Source organism: Triturus cristatus, chromosome 1_1 (genome assembly GCF_964204655.1).
Source record: "Triturus cristatus chromosome 1_1, aTriCri1.1, whole genome shotgun sequence".
In the NCBI taxonomy this organism is placed as follows: domain Eukaryota; kingdom Metazoa; phylum Chordata; class Amphibia; order Caudata; family Salamandridae; genus Triturus; species Triturus cristatus.
Window position 1 is genome coordinate 1,074,435,580 of NC_140579.1, and position 6,006 is coordinate 1,074,441,585.

Sequence of the window (6,006 nt, forward strand, 5' to 3'; positions counted from 1 at the left end):
TGGATCAACTATTTGTGTACTTCTCTCCGTGAGCATTTCATTGGCATGGTCACATCTGTGGCTTGCATCCCTGCACATGTGATGTGCTTCCCATTGTCCAAATTGTCACTTCCACATACTTCGTGCTCATCACTACTGGCCCTACAGGTGTGTGCATCATTGTAATAGGAGCAACTGGGTCGTCTGTGCAACTTGCTAGACATGTTTTGGGTATGTGCAGCTGACTTAGGGGAGACTCCCGTACCCAGGCTGTTGTGACCAGAGCCTTCATTGTGTGGTAACTGATGGCTGACTGACCAAGTGTTCTGCAGACATGGGTGGGACTTGCGGTGAATATGTTTGGCACAGCTGGGCTTCCACAGGAGTTGTGTCCCCTCAAGTTAGTGTGTTGTCCAGTGACATGGCCTGGGCCCATGGTGTGTGTTGTATGTGCATGTGTGTGTGTCCACATCCCTGTTCATACACAGACAGGGTTCCCTTGATATGTTCCTGTTGTTGATGCTTGCTGAGTGGTACTGGGTTCATCCCTCTACTTTTCCAATGGGCTACCAGATGTGTGGGTGCATGACACACTACTAATTGGTGTATCATCATTGTGATTTGTCAGTTCTGAGTGTTGATAATGTTGTCAGACACAGATGGGACACAGTGAGGGTTCCTCAAGGCACTTGTTTGTTCGCAATATCATGTAGTTGTCCCTAGATGGTCATTTTCAGTGATTGAGACATTTGTATGTGTGTGAGACTGCTCCCACTTGTCGGGTTCACAGCAGCGATGCTGGCAGGTGTCAGCATGGGTGCCTTGTGTTCCTCCTTGACATCTGCATAGTCCTGGGACTGTGGCAGGGATTCTGAAGGTTACATGACCTTTGAGGTCATGGCCATGTACCGCATACTGTGCATTGTTACTGTCATTCCCCAGGGTTGTAAACCGTCCTTGTGTGATGTGTGTGTGCACCTTAGTTCCTGGCAACATTCCTGTGTTTGTCATGGGTGCATGTGCAATGTCACCTGTCCATGTGGACTTCACAGATACACATTGTTGCAGTTCAGGTGTGTGGTGTTGATGGTGGACTGATGTGAATGTTTACATGGACGGTCCCCTAGCTCACGTTTGTCCATGGATGAGAGGCCATGCTGAGTGATTTGTGTATGTGTGATATACGTTTGTGGCACAGGACACATGTCTGGGTTTCCCAGTTTGTACGACATCTGCCTTTGTCATCACAGTGGAGGTGTCATGCATGCTTGTGTCACCCCACTGTCTGGTCCCTGGGGGTATTGGTGTGTGTCAGTCTCTTGCTGCGTTAGTTGGTATTGATTCCAGCTTGTGTCTCATGTGTCTGTTGTGCTCCCTCTCATCTCCCAATGCCTGATTGCCCACTGAGGGTGTCCCAATGATGGTTTACTTTTGTATGGCCCTGTGTTCACATCTGTGTCACTGTGGTTCAGCCCCCCTCATGTGTTTAGTTGCCTGGGGATACTGTGACACACACACACACACACACACACATGTTGTGTCTGATGTGCAGTGTGAGTTTGCCTGTTTGTGCATCTGCACCAGTGCATTGGTATTGCTGTTGTGGGCCTTTGCCTGGATGCTGTTTCTGTGATTTTTGCCTGCTGTCCCTGTGAGTCATTTCACATCATTGTGCACATTCATCCTGGTTGTTGGGTGCCATTGCTGGCATGGAATGTGAGTTTGTGAGCTGACACCTACAGTCTACACATGTTTTGATTGGTGTGTCTATTTTCGAGATGTGTGCATGCTTGGTGATGGTCACTTCTGCTGTTGTGTCATTGTACACTGTAGGCATTGTCAGCCCCCATGTGTGGTGCTTGTCTGCACATGGCCGAGAGTGTTATGTTTTCACAGCACTGTTAGCCTCACCACATCTCTGTGTGTATGGGACACAACCACTAGTTTGCCCCAGAAGTGTTTGATGTGTTGGGAGCAGAGATCATACATGCTGTTTGTTATTTGCAGCTTTGACCATGATGACACTTACCTTTTGGTCACTGTGATGAGGAGGGTTTGGTCCCCATCACCACAATGCTCCACATCTGCTGCATTTTGTGAGCCCCCACTTAACTTCTGCTCTACACAGTGAGGGGGTGTTCTTTTTACATTGCCACAGAGCTATGGTGATGCTTGCCTTGTGTATGTCACACTCTTGTGTTGGTCACACATGTGCTGTTACTTACATTGTATGCTCGTAGCCATATTCACTGTTGTGGGCATTTGTCACAGACTACACACTGTTGCCATGATGTCATGGGGGATGTATTTTGCGGACATACCTGCTGTTTGCGTATGCTGGATGTGTTGCGCATCACCCATCCTATGGCTGGGGCTGGCAGGGGTGATGGGCAACAGGTCCCCTATGGCTGGGGGTGGCAGTAGTGATGGGCAACAGGTCCCCTGTGAGTGGGGGTGGCAGGGGTGATGAGCAACAGGTCCCCTCTGAGTGGGGGTGGCAGGGGTGATGGGCAACATAAGCACTATGGGTGTGGGTGGCAGGGGTGATGGGCAACATACTCCCTATGGGTGGGGGTGAGAATAGTGATGGGCAACAGGTCCCCTGTCAGTGGGGGTGGCAGGGGTGATGGGCAACAAAAGCCCTATGGCTGGGGGTGACAGTAGTGATGGGCAACAGGTCCCCTGTGAGTGGGGGTGGCAGGGGTGATGGGCAACAGGTCCCCTGTGAGTGGGGATGTCAGGTGTGATGGGCAACATAAGCCCTGTGAGTGGGGGTGGCAGGGGTGATGGGCAACATAAGCACTATGGGTGTGGGTGGCAGGGGTGATGGGCAACATAAGCCCTATAGCTGGGGGTGACAGGGGTGATGGGCAACAGGTCCCCTGTGAGTGGGGGTGTACGGGGTGATGGGCAACATAAGCCCTGTGAGTGGGGGTGGCAGGGGTGATGGGCAACATAGTCCCTATGGGTGGGGGTGGCAGTAGTGATGAGCAACAGGTCCCCTGTGAGTGGGGGTGGCATGCGTGATGGGCACCATAGTCCCTATGGGTGGGGGTGGCAGTAGTGATGGGCAACAGGCCCCCTATGGGTGGGGGTGTTAGTGGTGCTGGCCATGCAACCCCTATGGTGGGCTGTTGTTAGTGGCCAGGATGTGGATCCCCTGTGTCTGTGTGCCATTTTGCGGGTACGTGTTGTTTGTTTATGTGGTAGGTGTCTGACTTACCGCCTGCGCCGGTTCCTTAGCCGGTCATAGATGTAGAGTTCTGGTATGACCTGCGGGATGGGATTCATGATGTGTTCCTGTCGTACACGCTGCTTGTTGCTCCGTCTCGAACCCGCTGCAAGCTGGTCCGTCTTGTAGCAGTGTATTGATTTGTGGCGCGAATCGTAGCTGATATGCTTGTTTTCCGGATGCTGTGACATGCCGTACGTGACGACCAGTCCGGCGCGTAGGAAGTACGCATCGTACTTGTCATGCCGGAAACTGCTATGGATACTGCTTCCGGGCGACACGGTTCCTCTTTAGGAGTTATGGCTCAGACGGAGAATGGGTCTTGAATCACAGCCTACGTGTCGGTCGTGTTTTTGGAAGTAATGCACATCGTACTTACTCTACAGGACGGACCGGCTCCGGGTACGTGTCGGTCGCAGGCTAAGGCTACGGACAGCTGTCCGACTGCCATCGGAATCGGCCCCATAGTGTATCATCCAGCATCACTTCGCACCATGTCACTCAGACCAGCATCACATCATCACACCATACCCAACAACAATGTACCACATTACAAACACACACTATGCAATGCCACATCCCACCTTGCATCACTGCATCTCACGGTACCATACATATATTAAATATCACCCCACATTAAACCAGAGAGAACCACAAGATACTTTTACATTTGCCACCTCACAGCATGCACAATACAAAACCTATATCATGCCACAGCATGCCACACTTCACAACACCATTCCACATCATATTATCTAATACTATAGCACAGCCCTCCATTCCACACATCACTGCCCCCTCACATCAAACAATTCCACAGCTTAACACATCTTTTTGCACCTTATCATGTAACACCACACCTTGCAAGATAATACCCCAGACCACACCAGAATACCCTTGACCACAACACCCCATTTTACACCACAACAGTCCACAGCACACCAAAACAAATCGCAAGCACCACATCACACCATTTCAGTCACAACATCAGGCTGAATCCCGCCAATCCAATCTTAATATTGCACCATATCTCACCATATAAAACCACATCAAGCTAGTGTAGTATCCACAGTGGTAATGTCATGACATACTGAATGTTCTGTCACCTCCTTGGTGATGGAATGTTCATGCTTGGAGTCTAGAGTGATATTTGTATTCATTCCCTGGAAGCTGTCTTTGATGAGCAGTAATAAAGACGACTTCTCTACCTACAAGCTGTGTTGGTGGTCACTTCAATTGGCGACGCAATTGGATTTACTGCTCATCTCTACACCCACGTGTGCGGAATCTCTCTACTTGAGATTCGTGTTTTAAAATTCTTTTTTTTTTTGGTAAAGAATTGTCTTTGGCTCAAACACTATCAGAATCTCACTGAAGTGCACTGACATTTCCGTTGCCGATGGGACACTCTGTTTCGGCTATCACTGACATCATCTAAAGTAAGTCAAATTCGTTTTTTTCACTGTGGAACGAGAGTATTTATGAACCAGACTTAACAGCATCAACCGGCACTTTCATCTAATCGCAACATTCTCCGGAGCTTCATCCTACCTTCGGCATCGGGTTAGTCTCTGTTCTGCATCTTGCTGCTTGCCTGATCGGTGAATTGCTTCAGGAGGTGCACGAGATCCGAGGAAGCCGTTGGTCTTCACTCCTCTATGCCGGCTGGTGAAATGATGACGTGGGGTGCGTATTAGTGATGGCGCTGTCACGTTCATCAAGTATTCTTCCTGCTTCTACATTCTAGTTGTGAGGTCAGTGCGCTCTTATTTCCCTCACGTGGTAACGTCCTCCAGTAGTGAAGTCAGCACGCTAAGAATAATCATCCTACTCTGAATGCTGTGTTACCCAGCAAGATGTTCGCAACGGAAGGGGACTGCTAGATATTTAGTGTGTGTCAAGGTACTGTTGCATCGCACTGCACGTCGTTTTTCATTTAAATCTATTCATCGGAGCACGTTCGTCTATTTTCTAGCAATACATTCATAACGTTCTACCGCCATCTTGTGGATCTTCATATAAGGATGAAGGACTCATTTAGGTGCCGATTCCGATCCGTTAAAAATTTACCATCCGACTCGTATCCGTATTTTTTTTACGTAGGAATCGTACAAGTACCTTACAAACTGCGAAGTACGATTCGTACGTGAAAAATACATACGAATTGCGTCGGGAAAAATGGTCTGAGAGGGAGCCGTAAAACTTTACATCCGAATAGCGTCTGGAAAAGTGTCCGATAGGGAGCCGGACATTTGTACGTGCAAATTGTAAAACAGAAGTCCGAGCGCGCTAGTACGATCCGTACCGCCCGTCCGAATACACAACCGCATGTAAAAGGCCCCGTACGGAGCGAACGCTGTAGCCTACATGTACATGGGTAAACTTGTGCCCGAATATGAGTCGTACAGCCCCCCTCACCCTGCACATGTCAGCACTGTACCCCCGTACGTCAGAACCATACCCCCCTCCGCACCGTACCCCAACACCGTAGCCCAGCCCGCACCAGTACGCGCTGCACCCCAACACCCTAGCACAGCCTGCACCTGTACGTGCCGCACCCCAACACCGTAGCACAGCCCCGCACCTGTACGCACCGTACCCCAACACCGTAGCACAGCCCCGCACCTGTACGCACCGTACCCCAACACCGTAGCACAGCCCGCACCTGTACGCACCGCACCCCAACACCCTAGCACAGCCCGCACCTGTACGTGCCGGACCCCAACACCCTAGCACAGCCCGCACCTGTACGCGCCGGACCCCAACACCATAGCACAGCCCGCACCTGTACGCAC